Here is a 24946-nt window from a genome sequence, read left to right on the forward strand (position 1 = left end):
TACCAGTGGATGTCCCACGATTATTACTCGTTCTGTATTTATTGTTACACAAATTTTCACCCGAAGATGTGGCTTTTAGTGCAACGAAACCGACAGTGATCTAAAAATGAAGAACTAAATGCAGCTGAAGCGGGTTTATTAGTACCCAAGCATAAAGAAATCCCTTACGTATTTCTCGGTGACGAGGCATTTTCGGTCTAGAGGAATATTTCGATACTAGCTGTCGGCTTTGACCTGTGATCTAATAGCTGGTGTGACTTCACATTTTGCTGCGTATTTTGACTGAATTTCCGTTTAGCCTCACATTCTATCGACCGCACTCTCGTTGGTTTATACGGAAAGTATTTTGTTAATCTTTGTGCGGTATTTGAAATTACTTTACGAGTATAAATATGAAGGCCCAAGTTCTGCTTCTGATTTTGAAGATGTGGCAAATAGTAGGTATGGGGAACAACATATTCCTCAAGTTCGTTTCACTGTTGTAAAACTGAGGGAATCAATGAATGTCATCAGTTTTGCCAGACAGTACAATGGAATTGCTTGCTATTCTAAGTGAAGTGTTTTTGGCAACGAGAAGACATTGTGCAAGGTTTCGAAGAAAAGCATGAGCGATTTGTGTATATGGCGCTGTGCAAAAGAGTGGGGGTGGCAGCCTATTCGTAGAGGAATGTGGTTTGAGAAATCAAGGCTTCTAATGAAAAGTATAACTTTTTTTTTCTTCATGATCTCTTATTTGGTGTGCTCCTCATGAGACAGAAACAGGCTGCGAAACTGTTATAGACTGGTATTCGTTTTGCCGGAAAGTTTGTTCGGATTTTCTTTAGGAAAAGAGGCAAAATTTTTGGCCCAGAGGCTATTATAGAAATTGACCAATCGGAGTTTTTTCAGGGAATCACTTTTCTCCAGATATGATTTTTAAGATAATTAAAGATAGGACAGCTCTTACCATGTTTCATTTACCAAAAAGCTATATAGCAGACGGTTGAGTCATTGTCTGGTGGGTTATAACTGATTAGACGAAATGGGATACATGCTTTTGGCTGTGAATCATTCCGTTGCATTTAGGGGAAAAAACAGGAGTATGTACAAATACAATACAATGATATTGGGGGGGGGGGGGAGGGAGCAATAAAAATGATTACTGAGTTAAGGGAAATGAAAGTTTCAGTACTACAGAGTCACTTAAATGAGTGTTTTTCGAGGAAGGATGTTCCATAAAATCGGTGCTTGTTTGAGTTTTTTTTTGGAAGGTGTGGGGAGTAGATATGCGCCAAAGAAACAGAGTTGAGTTTCTGTTTTGAAGTAGAGGTGCATTTTTCGTTTTCATTCTAATTTTTGCAATTACTTTTATTTTGCTAATTTTGTTTCCTGTTTGGTTTTGATGGATTAGTAGATTGTTTTTTTTCATGGTTCATAGATATCCTTTATTTCTTGGATGTCAACCTATTGAGGATACTAATCTGCTATTGGTAAGTACTGGCGGGCCTGTTACTGTAATTTTCATTTCTATATTAGTTTTATCTAACAGTGACTTGCTGTATTGTGGTTCTTGTGTTGTGTACTGAGGCTGGACTTGGTTGACTTTGGAGTTAGGGAATTAGTAGATAGAAACTAAGTACATGTCCAGTTGGTGGTGGAGTGAAAAGATGTATTTTTTTTAATTAATGAAGAAGTTACGAATTTCCGAGAGACTGGGTACCTCGTGAGTCTATAGAACAGTTTAACATCACGATAATGGATTGGTTTAGCCGGATGTCTAGGTTAGGATGGGATGTGACGATTTAAATGTAAGTTGACAGAGCCAGTAGGCATAGTTTGTGGTAACATACTGATCTGTGGCGTAACTTGCGCTCTAGGTTAAGTTTGAATGCAACATTTTGGCTAGGAGTTGGCGAAGTCAATGAATCTGACAGTGGAAAAGACTTCTGTGGTGACACAATAACATGTTGCGTAGCCTGACACATAGGTTAGGTTGCAATACGACAGTTTAAATGTGATTTGGCGAAGCTAATGAATGTGAGAGTGGGACACACTGATCCGTAGCATATCTTGAGCTCTAGGTTAGGTTAGAATGCAACAGTTTGGCTCTGAGTTGCCATCAAATCTGACAGCAGAAAAGCTTTCTGTGGTAACAGACTGATCTGTAGGTAGCCCGAGATCTAGGTTAGGTTATACTTCCACAGTTTTCTTGTTAAAGCCAAGAAAACTGCAAATGTTAAGAACTTACCTGTAGTGTAGCAAGATATCTGTGTTCAAATTCCATTGATGTTTCGAAGGAAACGAATGCCAAGACAAATGTATGGTGCCCAGTTGATCTGGATCATATGTCGTGAAATGGGATGCTCTTCGCAGTATCCTACTTGTATTTATGACTTTGCAGAATATTGGGACTATATTGTTCAATTACGAGTTATCCGTAGAAAACTGTAGCTGATATTATCTACGAATGAGTGTTGTCATTGAGAACATACTGATTTACAGTTATCAGTTTGTTCGTCGTGATGTTTGTTTGAGTTAGCTCCGAATATGGCTCGATTTAGGAAGCATTACTTATTGGAAATATTTTGCAGTTTCCGAGTATAATATGAGCTACAGTTATTCACGAAGCAAATATTACTTCCCAGAATCATGAGAACCATTATCAACATTAGCGGTCTTTGGAAAAGTCGCTGAGTTTGTTAGTGTATTTCTAGTTTACTTTTTTGTGTGATAGTTTTGACTCTTTTGTTTAATAGCATGGTTTTTTTCACTTATATGGGCTGTATATTGGGAAAATTAATGTATATTTCTTACTGTTGTAGTTTCTTGCGTTTTCAACATATAAAATGGTTACAGTTCTCGATTATCATTCGATTTAGTTTCCAACAGTTCACCTATAGTGTTTGCAAATTTGTAATGAAATACTCTTGGGGATATATGTATATATAAATGAAGTGTATTTTGGAATAGTTTTCATTTTTACCAGAATAATTTCTTTCTACTTCATATCTTACGTTCTGGCGTCCATGTCAGCGGGAGAGTGTGTTTTTACCAAGGAGGTAAGAAAAGAAGGGAGATGTCATTACGTCACGAACGTGAAGCCGATGTCCGCCCAAGACATTAGGTTCAAGGCATTCATACCTCCATGGTTCATCGCTTTGATACTTCCCCATGGCGTCACTCTCACTTATCTGCACCCAGTTTCGACCGCGTTGAGTGCTTTGGTTGTGTGGAGACGTAGTTGTTTCATTAAAAATGCCAGATTACTTTGTTTACAGGGGTACTAATCGATCCGATCGTAGTCTAAAACCCCTACTACACGATGCGCGTAAAACGTACATCTATGCACCAGCGCCCCAAGCGTTCATATCTGTAACTATAGGCTGGTTCAAGTAGACCTATTATTACACCATCCATGCGAGATATACCTGGCGCGCATACGCTGTAGACGGTAATAACGCGTGAAACCCAAACAGAACCGTCTGATCTCTTGTAAAGTGGTTCGTTCTACCGCGCGAAACACAAGGGGGACCGTGTGACATATTGGAACGTCAATTGTTCAAATTATATATGTGAGCTCAAGGTTACTATTTAATAAGAATTTTTTATCATTATTTATTAAGTGATTGTTATTCTCTTATGCAGGTTACTACTGTTCTGAATTACAAATCAACAGTTAGTTTTATATTGCGACACTGTGTTACACAGGTACATGTATATTTAAATTTGCATTTTGCACATGGAAGACCCACTTGTTTTTGGAGCAATTGCCCTGGGAGTGGCAGTTAATCTTCGGATTAGGGCAGAGTGACAAAGAAACCGAAAATCCAGACGTTGTTGAGTTGGTCTCGGGCTGAAAATAAGGAATGAAGCAGCGGATTAGAGAAGGGAGATGAAAATTTAATGGTCATGGGTGACTGGAATTCGATAGTAGGAAAAGGAAGAGAAGGAAACGTAGTAGATGAATATGTATTGAGGGGAAGAAATGAAAGAGGAAGCCACCTGGTAGAGCATAACTTTGCGCAGAGCATAACTTAATCATAGCTAACACTTGGTTCAAGAATCATAAAAGAAGGTTGTATACATGGAAGAAGCCTGGATATACTGACAGGTTTCAGATAGATTATATAATGGTAAGACAGAGATTTAGGAACCAGGTTTTAAATTGTACAACATTTCCAGGGGCCGATGTGCACTATGACCACAATTTATTGGTTATGAACTGTAGATTAAAACTGAAGAAACTGCTAAAGGTGGGAATTTAAGGAGATGGGACCTGGATAAACTGACTAAACCAGAGGTTTTACAGAGTTTCAGCGAGAGCATAAGGGAACAATTGACAACAATGGAGGAAAGAAATACAGTAGAAGAAGAATAGGTAACTATGAGAGATGAAGTAGTGAAGGCAGCAGAGGATCAAGTAGGTAAAAAGAGGAGGGCTTGTAGAAATACGTGGGTGACAGAAAAAGGAATACAAACGTCTCAAAAATAGGATCGACAGGAAGTGCAAAAAGGCCTAGCAGGCATGGCGAGAGGACAAATGTAGAGGCTTATCTCACTAGGGGTAAGATAGATACTGCCTACAGGAAAATTAAAGAGACCTTTGGAGAAAAGAGAACCACTTGTATCAATATCAAGAGCTCAGATGGAAACCCAGTTCTAAGCAAAGAAGGGAAAGCAGAAAGATGGAAGGAATATACAGAGACTCTATACAAGGGCAATGTACTTGAGGGCAATATTATGGAAATGGGAGGGGATGTAGATGAAGATGAAATGGGAGATATGATACTGCATGAAGAGTTTGACCGAGCACTGAAAGACCTAAGTCGAAACAAGGCACTGGGAGTAGACAACATTCCATTAGAACTACTGACGGCCTTGGGAGAGACAGTCCTGACATACCTCTACCATCTGGTGAGCAAGATGTATGAGACAGGCGAAATACCCTCAGAGTTCAAGAAGAATATATAAATTCCAATCCCAAAGAAAGCAGGTGTTGACAGATGTGAAAATTACTGAACTGTCAGTTTATTAAGCCATGGCTGCAAAATACCAACACAAATTATTTGCAAACGAATGGAAAAACTAGTAGAAGCCAACCTCGGGAAAAATCAGTTTGGATTCCGTAGAAATATTGGAACACGTGAGGCAGTACTGACCCTACGACTTATCTTAGAAGCTAGATTAAGGAAAGGCAAACCTATGTTTCTAGCATTTGTAGAAACAGAGAAAGCTTTTGATAACGCTGACTAGAATACTCTCCTTCAAATTCTGAAGGTGGCAGGGGTAAAACACAGGGAGCGAAAGGCTATTTACAATTTGTACAGAAACCAGATGGCAGTTATAAGAGTCGAGGGGCATGAAAGGGAAGCAGTGGTTGGGATGGGAGTGAGACAGGGTTGTAGCCTCTCCCCGATGTTATTCAATCTGTATATTGAGCAAGCAGTAAAGGAAACAAAAGAAAAATTCAGAGTAGGTATTATAATCCATGGTGAAGAAATAAAATCTTTGAGGTTCGCTGATGACATTGTAATTCTGTTAGAGACAGCAAAGGACATGAAAGAACAGTTGAACAGAATGGAGAGTGTCTTGAAAGGAGGATATAAGATAAACATCAACAAAAGCAAAACGAGGATGATGAAATGTAGTCGAGTTAACTCGGGTGGTGCTGAGGGAATTAGATTAGGAAATGAGACACTTAAAGTAGTAAAGGAATTTTGCCATTTGGGGAGCAAAATAACTGATGATGGTCGAAGTAGAGAGGATATAAAATGTAGACTGGCAATGGCAAGGAGAGCGTTTCTGAAGAAGAGAAATTTATTAACATCGATTATACATATAAGTGTCAGGAAGTCGTTTCTGAAAGTATTTGTATGGAGTGTAGCCATTTATGGAAGTGAACCATGGACGATAAATAGTTTGGACAAGAAGAGAATAGAAGTTTTCGAAATGTGGTGCTACAGTAGAATGCTGGAGATTTGATGGGTAGATCACAGAACTAATGAGGAGGTATTGAATAGAATTGGGGAGAAGAGGAGTTTGTGGCACAACTTGACTAAAAGAAGGGATCGGTTGGCAGGGCATGTTCTGAGGCATCAAGGGAACACCAATTTAGTATTGGAGCCCAGAGTGGAGGGTAACAATCGTAGAGGGAGACCAAGAGATGAATACACTAAGCAGATTCAGAAGGATGTAGGCTGCAGTTCGTACTGGGAGATGAAGAAGCTTGCACAGGATAGAATAGCATAGAGAGCGTGTAAGGGATCCGTGATCCCACGAACATAGATGCTAGTATCCGACGCCCAGGTCGATAGTAGACAGGAGTCGATTGTCGAGCGTCGCAGGAGGCAGCGAGCAGAGCGTTGAGTGCGAGTAGTACTGGAGAGTGTCAGCGAGCTGTAGTGTTGGAGAGTCGTGGACGAATGTTGGTCGAGTAAATTCACTGGAGTATGACGAGTGAGCACGTCCCCCTGATCGTCGTGGAGTTGACCTTCACTAATACTGATTCGCGAGTGATATGAAAGAGAAAGTGACAAATGCCGAATTACGTGTTTCGTGTCAATGGCGTCAGCCAGCAACCACCATGGATTGCAGTGAGGATTGTTGTGAATGTTAACCCAGCATTGCGTGTGACGAAGTACTGGAAATCAGCAATCAATGAAAAGATATAACCGTAATTAGACGTGTAAGGCGAAGGTAGCAACTGCCTCAGAATTTGTGTGGTAATAGAAAATATACAGTTTGTACATCGCAACCTTTGTGGTCCTTAATAATAGACAAACTTTCAATCACTCCACTATTCAGTTGCAGACAGCCGCACTCGGTTGAAATACCCCCGAAAATAGCAGAAAAATCGATAGCCTTTCTTCCATTAAGCACACGGTCATATAATTATAATAATTAGCTGTTTGGCGGCTTCCATAAATTACACGTAGTCCAATAAAGGAATTTAAACGGGGGTGTTTCATCTTGGCTTCCGTGAGAGTTGTAATTTTCGGATCCGAACAATGGTTTATTGACCTCAATTTTTCGTTTCAGTGGAAACACATTTGCAATTATCGGACGATGTTATTGCAAGAATAATTCTTTATTGTTGTTACCGTGACTAAAAGCAGAGTGTTTCAACTAGAAACAGTGTAATATAACATGTATGGTGAAATTAGAAATCTCGCGATAGAAGCACATTCTTTAGACAATTCAGTGCAAGAGTGACTTAACAAACAGTAAACAATTTGTTTTTATGAGTTCAAGTGACAAAAGCAGTGGTAATAAACAATATATTGAGGTATGGACATGAGAACCTGCGTGAATTGCTGTAAAATTCACATTCTATGAAAATGCGCGTTTGTGCATAATCTCGAGTGAGCTAGCCAAAACTCCGTTACGAAAATATCAGGAGAATGTTTTCAAGTGACTTTGTATCCGAAATTCTCTTTGAACGGTGTAAATCGCTCAATTTGATGTGGACCCAGAAACTTTTACTGCGTTTGCGAGTGTTGACTGTGGCGTAATTGTTGGATGACGTCACACAGACTGAGCGGCTAGCCTAGTCCCACACGCCGCGAAATTAAGGATTTAGACAGCGGAGATGTACCACACTGACCAGTGACTGCAGCGGGGCCAAGTGGTTGAAGCAGAAAACAACGTCTGCGCGGAGTTCAACATCTAGTGGCGAACCCTCGAAGTATATAACGTCTGCGCCACCTACCCGCCGATCAGCGAAATACGTGACAAGAGCTCCATCCCGTCGCCAACCACCGACCTACGAGACTGCGTCAGCGCGATTCGCCGCGAGCTTCGCTTTGCACACGGCACCATACCAGCTACCACGACGCATCGCCTGACAGCCGCCGCTCCGGAGGAGCCAACGCCAACACGACTGACTAGTAGCGCGACTTCAAACGTCAAAACATCTCGACTTCGACGAGCGTCGAGGGGTGAGTGAAGACGATTTGCTGACGCGAGACTAATTAATATTGCACTATCTTCAGAGCGCGGAAGAAACTTAAAATTAAATTTGTCAATTGCAGAAAACAAAAACAATATATTTTTTTTAAACATTTCATTGCGAATTTTCTCTGAAGCCTGGTATGCTAATATGCGCTTGTTTTCATGCTGTACAGCACAGAATAGTGTCTCATTTGCATTATTTATTTTAAACTACACGTTTAAGTTGTCTGTACGTTACTTCGAGATTTTGTGTATAAGTGCAGTCATTGAAGTTTGATCTGGGTAGGCTTCTGTAATTTATGCTGTTCAATGGAGAGGTATAATTTGCCAGTCTGGGTCAACCTAACATAGCGATGGATTATTTCGTTATTAGCTAATTAGTCAGTGTTTGAATTACTAGGAGGTTATTTTATTTTATTCTTGTCTGTGCTTAGTGAATAGTTGTGAATGGATCCTGAATTGAAAGAAAAGGTTGTGGAGGAGGTAGTGAGAAAAAAGAGGATAAGACCAACCCAGATAATGGAATAGAGTCAGAGATGGTGTAGAGAGCCAGGAACTCTTATGCTGGTATACCAAGTGGCGACTGGTACACTCCCAGCTGGGTGAGACTTTATTTCTTATTTCAAGTTTCACTCCTCTACCATCTTTCTCTATCCTTAGGTTGAGAAGGTTAGTGTCTAGAACTTAGAATAGGTAGTGGTCATGCAAATAATTCAGCCAGGAACCATATACATCAACAGTAACTATTATAAATTTACTAGAGTGTGAGATGTTAGAGTATCAATAAGTCAAAAATCAGTTTAGTGTCAGTACATTACAAAATTCATAATGCCAGAAGTAATAAATGACATCCAGATCAGAAAGTCAATGTTTATAGAATGTGATGGGAAGCTAATTGGTTAAATAAATGTTTGTGTAATCTTATAGAGTTGTTTTATGAGGCATGAAAAGGTCAAACTGTTGTAAGAACATTGAAGTAATTTATCAGCTTGTAATTAGAATGGCATATAAAGAAACAAATACTTGAGGAGACAGTTGTTCGAATAAATGATGTAAAATATGATGAACGGAGATGTAAAATATGATGAACGGAGAAGCCAAAGAGCCTGGAGTAGTATTTTTATGTAGTTATTGCAGCGAATATGGAGGGTTGATGTAGTTTGAAGATGTATTTTTATTAGCAGTTGAAGTTGCTGTTAAGTTGAGGGGGTTATGTTTAATGAAGTGTTTTGAGGATGAGATGTTTGAAGTATTGAAGTATATGAAGCATTGATGTAGGTTGAAGATATATATTTATTTGCAGTTGAAGTTGTTGTTAAGTTGAGGGAGTTATGTGTAATGAAATGTATTGAGTATGAGATGTTTGAAGTATTGAAGTATGTCATTTAGCACATAAGCAACATCTGTTTGCAAGTTATTTGTGGGTATACATGTTTATCTGAAGTGTGCTGAATAAAACACAAAGTGTAACTCATTAGTAATGAGTAATTCATGTATCCAATTAGCTATCGAAGTCAAGTATGGTTGCACTTACATCAAGCTTTAGAAGCAGAATTCTGGCACTGTGTAATGAATATTAAATATCCATATAGCAGATTTGGATTAATGTCAGTATAATAGGAAATATTATATTTTTCATCTGAGCATTAACATATGGCAGTATAAATATTTGGCAAAAGGATCAGTAATTTAAAATATTTCATTTGGTGACCACATTAGTTATAGTGATGCAGATAGTTATGTAAGACATATTTAGTGGTATAATGGAGCATTTAATATTGTTGAATCTGTAGGGGTATGAGGAATTGGAAAATAAGAGCATAAGTCAAGGTATAAATGCTATATTTTGTTCTCATTTTCAGTTTTACTTGTGTTAAAGACTTAAATGGATAAGATGTTAATTTCTTCCTTAACTTTCATGTGTGTTGGCCAAGTGAGTTATAAGTTAGAGTTATAGTAGTATGGACAGCAGGAACCCTGCTGAAAGGATGGCTTTCAACTAGTTTTTTTGTTTTTGCTGTAGCAAATTATAAAAGATTAACAACTAACAAATATGTAGTTAAAAGCTCGTACAAAACTTTGAAAATGAAGATTTTTGGTAATTGAATGTAAGATAAGTTTTATAAAAATATTTACCATGCCATGTTAATTAAGATATATTGATGATGTATACTGTTTCTGTAGGGGCAATTTGCTACCGGAGTCAGTAGGATATTATTTGTGATACGATGTAATTTTCAGTATTTCGACCAACACTTATGTTCCTCATTTTCATTTATATAATATGTGATAACTTTTTCCCATTATTCTTTTTCGCCTGTGGCTACAAAGAAGGTTTTTAGGGCGGGGATGTAAGGTATCCGTGATCCCACAAACATAGATACTAGTATATGACGCCCAGGTCGATAGTAGACAGGAGTCGATTGTCGAGCGCCGCAGGAGGCAGCGAGCAGAGCGTTGAGTGCGAGTAGTACTGGAGAGTGTCGAGCGAGCTGAAGTGTTGAAGAGTTGTGCAAGAATGTTGGTCGAGTAAATTCACCAGAGTATGACGAGTGACCACGTCCCCCTGATTGTCGTGGGGTTGACCCTCACTAATATCGATTCGCGAGTGATATGAAAGAGAAAGTGACAAGTGCCGAATTACGTGTTTCGTGTCAACGGCGTCAGCCAGCAACAACCATGGATTGCAGTGAGGATTGTTGTGAATGTTAACCATCAGCATTGTGTGTGACGAAATACTGGAAATCAGCAATCAATGAAAAGATATAACCGTAATTAGACGTGTAAGGCGAAGGTAGCAACTGCCTCAGAATTTGTGTGGTAGTAGAAAATATACAGTTTGTACATCGCAACCTTTGTGGTCCTTAATAATAGACAAACTTTCAATCATTCCACGATTCAGTTGCAGACAGCCGCACTCTGTTGAAGTAGCCCTGAAACCAGGAGAAAAACTGATAGCCTTTCTTCCATTAAGCACATGGTCATATAATTATAATAATTAGCTGTTTGGCGGCTTCCATAAATTACACTAAATCCAATAAAGGAATTTAAATGAGGGTGTTTTAAGCTGCATCAAACCAGTCTCAGAACTGAAGACCACAACAACGACAACAACAACAACAACAACATATGCTTTGTGAGCGTACCAACCTAGATCACTGATAAAATAATAGTGCATGCCCTGTTATGTTACAGGCTGTTTTGAACATGACACTTCCTGCCGTCTGGGGAATCTTTTAAAGAGTCTGGCTTTTAGCCACAGAATAGCACAGCCCACCATTTCAAAAGTTGTTGTGGGAGCATGCACTGCAATTTGCAACACTTTAAAGGACCTACACTTAAAGGTACACTTGTGTTATTTTTCCAGATTTGGAAAATGGAATGCAATGTGAAATGTGCTACTCAGAATTTTGCAGTCATTGTCTGTCGCACTGGGCGAAACTGAACAGACTTCTCACTATTGCTGCCAGTTTCTCTTTTCCGGTATGCTGAAATAAAGCAAGAGATCCAATCCAATCAAACATGAACTTTCGTAAGCTAAGGCATTATGATACAAATCGGAAATCACCATGTAAAGTAATACTCATTATACTCAGAAAGAAACGAATTCCAAAGTATCGTATTGTGATGCAGTGGGTCAGTGTCTACCTTTCTCCGCTGTGTGCCTGAATTAAGACGCTTAACCCCTCTTTGCCCCATTTTATTTCTATAATACTAGGTAATCAAAAGAAAAAATGATTTCACAAACAATATAACAGAAAGTCTACTGGCAAAAAAAGTTTTTTCAGCATTTATGAAAACCTACTTACTGAAAAAACGAGGAAAATCCCTAACACGGAAACTGAAATTAGCTGTTAGCCACCAAACAATAAGCAAATAACAAGCAGAAAGCACTGAGGTACTCCATTTTGCGCTTGCTCGAGTTATCACTACTTAGTGCACATGCACGGATTGATGGCAGTTTATAAATGCTGTCTTTCTGGTGCACGGATAATGTGTCTGCTAATTTTCGTACTTTCACCTGTTCTACCGCTAGGTGGCTGTCGCACTAGACCAGTACTGTTTGCGGCGGATCATCATGTAATACCCATTTAAAGTTTAAAGGAACCACATTTCATTCGTAAGTGGAGCAATTCCAGCAGTATTTTCTTTTGTATACATGAATTATTGTTTCACTGTTTACTTTTATTGTAAAGATTTTAATCTTGTCATTTGAGTTTAGATGTGTCTTAAGTTACTCAATGTCCATTCTTTCTTCTCTTTCCTGTGTTTTCCATTGCCTTCCAAGTAACAAACGCTCCAACATCCGATCACTCGGTATCAACGGTCTTGTCACCACACAACACTCGGCTACACAATCGCGCATGTGATGCCCTAAATTCCCCTCGCCTATAATTATTAGTCATTGTTCACATTTCCTCTCCCTTTAAAAAAGACTGTGGTTAGAACACCTGGAGCAGCGGTCATCCACTCCATTTCAGCAGGAACAATGACATACATAATTACAATCATCATCTTTGTTTCCCCTCTATCCAACATCTGGTCGGGTTGGGGTATCAACGGTACTTCGCCACTTTACTCGGTCTTTCCACCATTCGTCTTCCACAATTTGGTTCCATAGCAGGTTTGTCAACATTAAACTTATCTTCATTGTCGCAGTCCATCTTGTTCTCGGTCTTGCTCTTGGCCTCTTGCCCTCAATCTTGAACTTCATTACTCATCTTGTTATTCTTCCCTCTCCCATCCTCTTCACATGCCCAAACCATTTTAATCTATTCTTTTCAATTTTCTGAGTCAACTTCGCCACTCCATTTTCCTTCCTAACATCTTCATTTTTCACTCTGTGTCTCCTCATCATCGCTAGCATACTTCTCAAAACTTCATTTCACTGGATTGTATCCTACTCTCCTCTCTTCTAGTCATAGTCAAAGTCTCTGAGTCGTAAATTAGTATGTGTGTGAAGTAACTCTTGTATAGCACCAGCCTGCATCTCATTGGCACTTCCCTTCCCTACACCAAGCCCCCCTTCCCCACACCAAGCCCCTCTCACACTGGTAAAATGTACTACTCTGTTGTATTCTTTTGCTAATTTCTGTCTCCAAACGAGCATTCCCTATTAATACACTTCCCAAATATTTAAAGTAGTCCACTATTTCAATATCCCATCCCTTAATACGAATTTGTCCCTTGCCCTCTCTATCCTCTCTGGTTACCACCATGGTCTTGCTTTTTTCCACACTAAATTTCATTCCATATTTCTCGACCTTATCATGTAGGATGTCTATTTGTTTTTATACTTCCTTACTGCTTCTTCCCCACACCACAATATCATCAGCAAATAGTAACACCTTCATCTCCCTTCCCCTATGGGCTTCTTTCATCTCTCTGACTGTGTCATCCATCCATTATAAATAGTAGTGGTGATATCACACTTCCTTGCCTTAGTCCAGCAACATTCTTAAACCATTCAGTTCTTCCATCTGGTGTCTGCATACAATTAGATTTTTTTTCATATGTTGCCTGGATGACTTCAAGTGTTTACTTTTCAACTCCCTTTCTCTTTAACGTTGCCTATACCTTTTCCCTGGGAACACTGTCGTATGCTCTCACTAGGTTAATAAATGTCATCACCAGATCTTTCCCATACTCCCGATGTCTTTCCATCAACTGTCTCACACTAAAGATTGAGTCCACTGTTGATCTACCATGAAGAAAGCCATACTGCTCCTCTTCTAACTGCCCATCTACTTTTTCTCTCACTCTTCTTTCCACTATCCTCTCCCTTATTTTTGCTACTTGGGATATGAGTGTGATCTCTCAGTAGATGTCACATACTTTCCTGTCATCCTACTTGAAAACTAGGATTATTATTCTTTTCCCCATTCTTCAGGTACACGTTTTTCGGTCCAAATGCATCTTATTAGTCTATATAGCAACTGTAGCCCAACTGGTCCAGCTGCCTTTATCATTTACACAGTAAATTCATCTGTCCCAGGTGCCTTTCCTGTTATCATTTTTCTCAGAGCTAGTTCCACTTCTAACAACGTTATATCCTCCTCTTCTGCCAGACCCCTGCCCCATTGCCGTACTTCTATTCCCTTTCCATTGCCGTTCTTCACATTCAGTAATTTATCAAAGTACTTTTTCTATCTTTTCTTTGTCTCCTCTGGCTGCATTAATAGCTCTCCGCTTTCACTGGTTCTGTGTATGTTTTCTCCTTCCTCATACTCTTTGTAATTCCATATATCATCCTCTTACCACTAGTAACATCTTTTTCTAACTCTCGGGTGAATTTCTCCCAGCTTTTCCTCTTTTCTTCTGCTACCACTTTTTTTACACTTATTTTTAGCATCCTGGTATTTCCTTTTACTTTTAGCTGTTCGGTCTCTGTTCCATTCATGTCAGGCTTTCTTCTTTTCTTTTACTGCCTCCTTCACCCTCTCATTCCACCATGGTGTCTCCTTTCCCTTTACCCTTCCGAACACTCTGCCAAAGGTCTTCCCAGCAAAGCTTACAAACGCTTCTTTGAACTTACCCATTCCTCTTCCACATTGCCATACTCAGTGTTAAATATTTTACATTTAAGTATATCCTTTTCTTGTACCATGCCATCCTTTAGTTTCCACACTTTTATTTCCTTTCCCTTTCTTCCTTTATGTCTTTCAATTCATTGAATCTCATCTTTACCATTCTATGGTCTTCGTCAAAAGCCTCTCCTGGGAGTGCAGTTACACCCATCAACTGTCTCCGATTTTTCTTTTCCACCAGAAAGCAATTGATGAGTGTCTTCGACTGTCTATCACCCAATTCATATCTCGTTATCTTTTGGCTATTCTTTTTACAGAATCAGTCCATTTCTTTCACAGAAATCAAACAATTTCTCCCCTTCCTCATTTTCCCCCCATATACATATGGGCCAATTATCTCCTCCTTCCATAGCCTTTCTTTACCTACCTGCACATTTAGGTCACCCACTATTATTGCTTCCACATCTGTAATTATACTCTCTAATACCTCTAGAAAATCCTTTGTTCTTTATTTCCTGTTTGTGGTGCATATACTTGGATGAAGTCCTTCACTTCATTCCTTGTCCTCAGCTGAATCCTCATCACCCTATCACTTGTGTATTCTACTGCTTCCACATATTCCTTTATGTTTGGTTTTACTATGCTACCTATTCCATTTTTGACTTCTTGTCCACCACTCCAGTAGAGTGTTCCCTTCCATCTAACTTCACTAAGTCCCATCAGTTCTACACTCTCCTTTTCCATGAAGTCTGTCGACTCTTCCATCTTCCCAGTAAAGGTCATCACATTAATGATAGCCACCTTCATTGTGTTGGTGCCTAGCCACCCACTTCTCATAGTTCTCCCAGCACCCCAAGAACTGCACATTGCGTGCAGGGAACGCCCTAACCTTTTCTGAGGCTGGTTTTGAAGTACCATTTCATATAATGGCTATTATTATGCTGGGGTCACCACTCCCAAAGGCATTTTAGGCTGCTGCTAGCATATGTTTAGGCCGTTCCTGACATGGAGAACAGATGCTGTTTGTAGCTGCCCCTCTGGAGTACAGACGCTACAGGAAGTAAGATATGAAGACAGTTTTCCTCTTTTCCACCATTGGGACTTGTAAAATCCTCTTCCACTTTCCAACCGTTGTCTGTCTTCACCTGTTACCCTGGCGAGGGGCCCTTACAGGGTACTACCATCCAAACCAGATGGACCCATGTTTTTTTAACGAGGTTGTTAAGGTTGTTACTCCTCCCCCTTCTCCTTTCTCATCACTTGCAAGGTGAGGCCCCAGGCTTGGGACCAGCTCCTGTGGAGTTACACATTTACAATATCAGAAGAAAAAAATGACATTAAACAGAAAACGTTTCTCTTTGAGAATTCCCCCTATTCCGCAGAAGATTATCTGTTACTGTAATGTGTAAACAGTGATGGGGAGGAATTACTGCCTGTCTTTAATTTAAAAAACGTAAAAACTAATAAATGATTAGGATGGGGATATATTTACAAAAAAAAGATATCAATATATAATGACTCATTCCACAGCATTACGATTTATCGTTAAAATGATACATGGGACATGAAACTAACTATTGATACATCACAGAACATGGTGTGGTCTTATATACTTTAAAAACCTCAAAATGAAATTCAAAAGTAAAATGAAACAGATGATCAAAGAACATATACAGTCCAGTTGTGCTATGTTTGGTTATTCCTGAAAAACTGTCAGAGTTACTGGCGAGATATATTCTGGGAAAAGAAGCACAGAGGTTACAGTTGGGAAGGTGATGTGATACATAACTATAGAAACTGAAATAAAGTACTAGTCCTTTCACTGAGAAAATAAAAAAATAATAATAATTAATATTACACAGGTTATGTTATCATTACTTAAAAGTTACCCACATATATGCTGAAGCAAAATATCCATTTTGAGGGGTCTTAAGCATTTGAGACCACCCCTTACTGACATTTATAGCATACCACAATGCTGGAAGATATTAACAAAATTATTATCTTTTTTTTACGCTGTAAGTTGCTATTATTGGTCACACACTGAATGACACATCATAGGTAAGATTTTAATGTGAGGAGATGGGTAAACTACAGTGATACTAATGCACTGGCAATCTAATAAACAAAGAATTCTTTTCTGTGTGGACGTAAACCTGTACACAGTTCTGTTTATTTGACTTTTCAGTAATCATTCACTTTGTTGACATGCACAAAATATGATAGCATGCAAATGGGAATACTAAAAATGTTGTGCATACTAGTTGAAAGCTGAAAATGTAACGGACGAGAAGCAGTGCCGATAGCCGTAATCAAATAAGCATTGGTTTCGAAGTTCCAATTTCTTTTGCTCTTGATACAAATACAGTAAAAGTGGAATTAAACTGACAGCGAAAGCATACTTTTGACATCACTTTCTTCTGTTTCTGATTATCCAAAATACGGCAGCAAAAAACAACTTACGTTAACAAGTTCAAATGTGTCATACTACTAGGGACTGGTTGTACAATCTCGGGATAAATCCAGAGCTAACTAACCGAGGAATGGATTAACCGGGTTAACTTTGAATGCTCGTTGTACATCGCCATTTTATTCCTCCCGTTAGACTGCGTTCGCAGTGGCACCAACAGTAGTCAGATGCCTTCACCAAAGGTTGCCTAACAACATCGGCCGACACCTTGGTCACTGTGCGTCCGATCTAATTTATCAGTTTTTGATGGGAAGGAAGAGGTTAGAATCTGTTCTGTATGAAGTGGGTTAGATTTCAAACCTCGAATGATGGATACCACAGTGCCTCTGAGCTTGGAAGACGAATGCTGCACGGCGACATTTGCTATTACAAAGATACAGACTGCATGTAATTAAGTTATATCTGTCTGTAAAATAACGTGGCGAGTACTGTACACTTTGTCAACAGTTATTGCAATTACGCGACAACTTTTATGAATATGAGATGGAGGGGAATACGCCATGCTACAAAAGTTAAAAATACTTTAACTTTGTGACAATATTTTTTCCTTCTTCCACCACCGATTCGCATATGAAGCAACTGCTACCTTTCAATATAAAATGCTGTTCTTGATGTGATTCATATTTACTGGTATGTATTAAGAAAATATGTAATTTCAACGATACACCACATAAAGGCTCTCTACCAGACCCGTTGTTGCGAGTATGATTTCTTGTGCAATAATGGTAGGATGTGGGACTTCTGTGTATAAAGGTTTTGCCTATGAGGTTATGAGTACATAATGGTTAAGTTACGTGGTGAAAGTAGATGCTGTTTCTGTTACACTACTGGCCATTAAAATTGCTACACCAAGAAGAAATGCAGATGATAAACGGGTATTCATTGGACAAATATAGTATACTAGAGCTGACATGTGATTACATTTTCACGCAATTTGGGTGCATAGATCCGAGAAATCAGTACCTAGAACAGCCACCTCTGGCCGTAATAACGGCCTTGATACGCCTGGGCATTGAGTCAAACAGAGCTTGGATGGCGTGTACAGGTACAGGTGCCCATGCAGCTTCATCACGATACCACAGTTCATCAAGAGTAGTGACTGGCGCATTGTGCCGAGCCAGTTGCTTGGCCACCATTGACCAGACGTTTTCAATTGGTGAGAGATCTGGAGAATGTGCTGTCCAGCGCAGCAGTCGAACATTTTCTGTATCCAGAAAAGCCCGTACAGGACCTGCAGCTAGGGATGGGCTATGATGGCGCTCGAGAAACGCGCGACGCGAAGGCCATTTCTCGAGAATTTCTCGGGTACGCTCGAGAAGTTGACAGTGCTGCGCTCTCTGAGAAATTGCGCAATCCTTCAGTACACGAAACACTGAGCCGTAGCAGTCGTACTCGTCGTACGTACGTGCTCGGAAAACTTTGAAATTCTATGGTTGATATCAACTGTACTACCGTTATTAATGTCTACTGAAGTATTAGTATATGACTCATAAGACAAAAATCATAGAATTGTTGTTTAAAACAAAGCACAGAATTCGCATAAAACAGAAGCTTTATTCTTACAAAATAAATTACCGTGTACATTTTGCATGTATGAATGTATGCTTAAACGTAAAAGAGAAGTGCTATAGCCTTTTATGTACAGAAACTGCGTACATGAGTTTACTTATTGAAGAAAGAAAGGAAACAAAAGTTGTTCAGCAGAAGGCATTTTTACATCCCATTGCTACACTGCCGTCGATTTTTGTTTAGAAATATGATTTTGTTAACCAATTGGTCTTTTCGTCTGCTTCTTTGTTTGTTTATAAATAGTCCTGTTTTTGAAAATATTCTTTCACTGGAAAGAGAAGTTGCAGGTATTGCAAGATTTTTTTTTGCCACGACAGCATTTTTTTCCATTAGTGTAAAGGATTATCCGTGAGTTGTAGGTACGGTTCTTCCAAATATCGTTGTACTTCCAGGTCTGTGCTATCACAACCGCTTTTCATTAGATTTTTATTGGAAACCTCTTCATCGAAAGAAGCCCATAAGGAACTACTGGCGTTTTGTACGACATGGTACTCGTGGTCTGTGTAGTTAGCAGCCGAATGAGTAGATCGTTCGGTCACTATCACGTTTGTGCACTCTGCAGTTACGCTTGCAGCGGCATGTTTTGAATGAATGAGATTCGTAAATGGTTAAGTTTTGAATCTTGGGTAGAGAACAGTTGCAACGGCATGTACTTTGTTTGTTTCTATTAATTCTAGCCGGGCTATTAGTGAGTTGTGCAGATGTTGCTGTAGCTCTTGCGCTGTCGTGGTAGCCCACTTCCCATTGCATGCGGTTTTGATTAGCTGTCTAATTATGGAATAGCTTTCGAAAGAGAGGTATAGTTTTCAGTTGAGATTTCACTTGTTACCACTTCAAATGGTTCTAATACACACAAACTCCTGAATACAAAGATGATAAACAGGCTGCAATGCATTCCTTTTGCTCCACTAGACGTTGTAGCATATAAAACGTATGTTCCATCGGGTTTCGGTTTCCTGAATCAATTTATGAACAGGTTTTTTCATTAGAGCCTGGATATCACTGAGTTTTTCATTAGCATTGCAACTTGTTTTAATATAGATAACAATTTTTCAGGTCTTTTCCCGCATTATGCAGAGCTCACTGTTGCTGTTCAAAGAACTTTTCACAACTAAATTGATGATGTGTGCTAAACAAGGCACATGTTGCATATCTATGTTGCCACTGTGAATAAGTTCTAGGGCTGCCGTCATGTTACTGGCGTTGTCAGTTGTGATGCTTACAACTTTGTTTTCAATGTGCCATTTTGAAATTACGTTATCTAAGGCCTCACTAATATTTAGCGCTGTATGCTTTTCCGGGAAACGGAATGTCTCGGGAGCTAAAGCTTTCAGGCACCAATTAGTGTTAATGAAATGACCAGTTACAGCAATATATGCCTCACTATTGAGTGAGGTCCAAATATAGGTCGTTAAAGAAACACAAGTAGTCTTCCACGGCCAAGTTTACAGCCTCTTTCTGTTTATGGTAATCGTCCTCAATCATGAGGCGCAACTTTTTACGATTTGGTATCGAGTATTGTGGGTCCAACAGTGAAACAAAACGTCGAAAACCAGTGAAAACGGTTGAAAATCGTCTATTATCATGGCCACTAGTGCTTCATCTAGCTGTTGTTGCGGTTTACTTCCCTCTATGAAGAGAAACGTAAGATTTAGATCAGTGCTCTTGCGAGGGGATACGTTATGCTCGACAGCTAGTCCAATAAAATTACATATCGTATCGTGCAAAAGCTAGGATAGTATAGGTTTGATTTTAGTGTATGTTGTAGATTATCGGAGTACGATTAAAAAAATCAATGTTTTTTAAGCGTGGCGCACCGCTTCGTACACTATCCGAACTTTTGCACGGCATTCACTTTTTGGACCATTTGTACCTGGACATTTTGTCTGCCTCGCACTATTTGAAGAATGAGCTTCTGTATCCACGGACTTCGCTCTTTTATTGCCCGATAAATTGTGCAGTTTAAGATGTCTAATCATGACCGTTGTATTTTTTATACATTACGGAGATTTTTACGACAAATGTTGCAAGTAATGTTATCTCTATGGTCCGTAAAGTATTGCCGGTGCCATGACGTTCGTTTTCGAGTGTCCACCTTGATTTGAATATTTACTCGAATGAAACCTGAGACATACTAGTTACGAGCAGCGAGCGTGTTTGTCTAACGGCGGCATTCAATTCATAAAACAACAGCAGCGCGGCATATGTCGTGGCAGCCAATTGGCGTGCAGCGGCTCACGCCGCCGAGCCGTTTCTCGTGAGCTTCTCGAGGATTGCTTGAGAACTAGAGGCTCGAGAAATTCTCGGTGCGCCGCGCCTCGCCATCCCATCACTGCCTGCAACAAGCGGTCGTTCACTATCCTGCTGAAATGTAGGGTTTCGCAGGGATCGAAGGAAGGGTAGAGCCACGGGTCGTAACACATCTGAAATGTAACGTCCACTGTTCAAAGTGCCATCAATGCAAACAAGAGGTGACCGATACGTGTAACCAATGGCACCCCACACCATCAAGCCAGGTGATTCGCCAGTATGGCGATGACGAATACACGCTTCAATGTGCGTTCAGTGCGATGTCGCCAAACACGGATGCGACCATCATGATGCTGCAAACAGAACCTGGATTCATCCGAAAAAATGACGTTTTGCATTCTTGCTCCCAGGTTCGTCGTTGAGTACATCATCGCAGGCGCTCCTGTCTGTGATGCAGCGTCAAGGGTAACTGCAACCGTGGTCTCCGAGCTGATACTCCCTGCTGCTGCAAACGTCGTCGAACTATTCGTGCAGATGGTTGTTGTCTTGCAATCGCCCCCATCTGTTGACTCAGGGATTGAGATGTGGCTGCATGATCCGTTACAGCCACGTGGATAAGATGCGTGTCATCTCGACTGCTAGTGATACGATAAATCGCAATCGCGATATCAAAGTCGGAAACGTGATGGTACGCATTTCTCCTCCTTACACGAGACATCACAACAACGTTTCAACAGGCAACACCGGTCAACTGCTGTTTGTGTATGAGAAATCGGTTGGAAACTTTCCTCATGTCAGAACGTTGTAGGTGTCGCGACCGGCGTCAACCTTATGTGAATGCTCTGGAAAGCTAATCATCTGCATATCACAGCATCCTCAACCTGTCGGTTAAATTTCGCGTTTGTAGCACGTCATCTTTGTGGTGTAGCAATTTTAATGGCCAGTAGTGTATATGTTTTTTTTTTTTTTGGTCATCAATCTACTGACTGGTTTGATGCGGCCCGCCACGAATTCCTTTCCTGTGCTAACCTCTTCATCTCAGAGTAGCGCTTGCAACATACGTCCTCTATTATTTGCTGGATGTATTCCAATCTCTGTCTTCCTCTACAGTTTTTGCCCTCTACAGCTCCCTCTAGTACCATGGAAGTCATTCCCTCATGTCTTAGCAGATGTCCTATCATCCTGTCCCTTCTCCATGTCAGTGTTTTCCACATATTCCTTTCCTCTCCGATTCTGCGTAGAACCTCCTCATTCCTTACCTTATCAGTCCACCTAATTTTCAACATTCGCCTATAGCACCACATCTCAAATGCTTCGATTCTCTTCTGTTCCGGTTTTCCCACAGTCCATGTTTCACTACCATACAATGCTGTACTCCAGACGTACATCCTCAGAAATTTCTTCCTCAAATTAAGGCCGGTATTTGATATTAGTAGACTTCTCTTGGCCAGAAATGCCTTTTTTGCCATAGCGAGTCTGCTTTTGATGTCCTCCTTGCTCCGTCCGTCATTGGTTTTTTTACTTCCTAGGTAGCAGAATTCCTTAACTTCATCGACTTCGTGACCATAAATCCTGATGTTAAGTTTCACGCTGTTCTCATTTCTACTACTACTCATTACCTTCGTCTTTCTCCGATTTACTCTCAAACCATATTGTGTACTCATTAGACTTCATTCCGTTCAGCAGATCATTTAATTCTTCTTCACTTTCACTCAGGATAGCAATGTCATCAGCGAATCGTATCATTGATATCCTTTCCCCTTGTATTTTAATTCCGCTCCTGAACCTTTCTTTTATTTCCATCATTGCTTCCTCGATGTACAGATTGAAGAAAGGCGAAAGGCTAAAGCCTTGTCTTACTCCCTTCTCAATACGAGCACTTCGTTCTTGATCGTCCACTCTTATTATTCCCTCTTGGTTGTTGTACATATTGTATATGACCCGTCTCTCCCTATAGCTTACCCCTACTTTTTTCAGAATCTTGAACAGCTTGCACCATTTAATATTGTCGAACGCTTTTTCCAGGTCGACAAATCCTATGAACGTGTCTTGATTTTTCTTTAGCCTTGCTTCCATTATTAGCCGTAACGTCAGAATTGCCTCTCTCGTGCCTTTACTTTTCCTAAAGCCAAACTGATCGTCACCTAGCGCATTATCAATTTTCTTTTCCATTCTTCTGTATATTATTCTTGTAAGCAGCTTCGATGCATGAGCTGTTAAACTGATTGTGCGATGATTCTCGCACTTGTCAGCTCTTGCCGTCTTCGGAATTGTGTGGATGATGGTATGTCGCCAGACTCATATATTCTACACACCAACGTGAATAGTCGTTTTGTTGCCACTTCCCCTAATGATTTTAGAAATTCTGATGGAATATTATCTATCCTTTCTGCCTTATTTGACCGTAAGTCCTCCAAAGCTCTTTTAAATTCCGATTCTAATACTGGATCCCCTATCTCTTCTAAATCGACTCCTGTTTCTTCTTCTATCACATCAGACAAATCTTCACCCTCATAGAGGCTTTCAGTGTATTCTTTCCACCTATCTGCTCTCTCCTCTGCATTTAACAGTGGAATTCCCGTTGCACTCTTAATGTTACCTCCGTTGCTTTTAATGTCACCAAAGGTTGTTTTGATTTTCCTGTATGCTGAGTCTGTCCTTCCGACAATCATATCTTTTTCGATGTCTTCACATTTTTCCTGCAGCCATTTCGTCTTAGCTTCCCTGCACTTCCTATTTATTTCATTCCTCAGCGACTTGTATTTCTGTATTCTTGATTTTCCCGGAACATATTTGTACTTTCTCCTTTCATCAATCAACTGAAGTATTTCTTCTGTTACCCATGGTTTCTTCGCAGCTACCTTCTTTGTACCTATGTTTTCCTTCCCAACTTCTGTGATGGCCCTTTTTAGAGACGTCCATTCCTCTTCAACTGTGTTGCCTACTGCACTATTCCTTATAGCTGCATCTATAGCGTTAGAGAACTTCAAACGTATCTCGTCATTCCTTAGAACTTCCGTATCCCACTTCTTAGCGGATTGATTCTTCCTGACTAATGTCTTGAACTTCAGCCTACTCTTCATCACTACTATATTGTGATCTGAGTCTGTATCTGCTCCTGGGTACGCCTTACAATCCAGTATCTGATTTCGGAATCTCTGTCTGACCATGATGTAATCTAATTGAAATCTTCCCGTATCTCCCGGCCTTTTCCAAGTATACCTCCTCTTCTTGTGGTTCTTGAACAGGGTATTCGCTATTACTAGTTGAAACTTGTTACATAACTCAATTAGTCTTTCTCCTCTTTCATTCCTTGTCCCAAGCCCATACTCTCCTGTAACCTTTGCTTCTACTCCTTCCCCTACAACTTCATTCCAGTCGCCAATGACTATTAGATTTTCGTCCCCCTTTACATACTGCATTACCCTTTCAATATCCTCATACACTTTCTCTATCTGTTCATCTTCAGCTTGCGACGTCGGCATGTATACCTGAACTATCGTTGTCGGTGTTGGTCTGCTGTCAATTCTGATTAGAACAACCCGGTCACTGAACTGTTCACAGTAACACACCCTCTGCCCTACCTTCCTATTCATAACGAATCCTACACCTTTTATACCATTTTCTGCTGCTGTTGATATTACCCGATATTCATCTGACCAGAAATCCTTGTCTTCCTTCCACTTCACTTCACTGACCCCTACTATATCTAGATTAAGCCTTTGCATTTCCCTTTTCCGGTTTTCTAGTTTCCCTACCACGTTCAAGCTTCTGACATTCCACGCCCCGACTCGTAGAACGTTATTCTTTCGTTGATTATTCAATCTTTTTCTCATGGTAACCTCCCCTTTGGCAGTCCCCTCCCGGAGATCCGAATGGGGGACTATTCCGGAATCTTTTGCCAATGGAGAGATCATCATGACACTTCTTCAACTACAGGCCACATGTCCTGTGGATACACGTTACGTGTCTTTAATGCAGTGGTTTCCATTGCCTTCTGCATCCTCATGTCGTTGACCATTGCTGATTGGGCAATTTCCCACCCCTAGGACAAGAGAGTGCCCTGAACCTCCATCCGCTCCTCCGCCCTCTTTGACAAGGCCGTTGGCAGAATGAGGCTGACTTCTTATGCCGGAAGTCTTCGGCCGCCAATGCTGACTATTTATCAAAATTTAGGCAATGGCGGGGATCGAACCCAGGA

The sequence above is a fragment of the Schistocerca gregaria genome, chromosome 7 (assembly GCF_023897955.1).
Source record: "Schistocerca gregaria isolate iqSchGreg1 chromosome 7, iqSchGreg1.2, whole genome shotgun sequence".
In the NCBI taxonomy this organism is placed as follows: domain Eukaryota; kingdom Metazoa; phylum Arthropoda; class Insecta; order Orthoptera; family Acrididae; genus Schistocerca; species Schistocerca gregaria.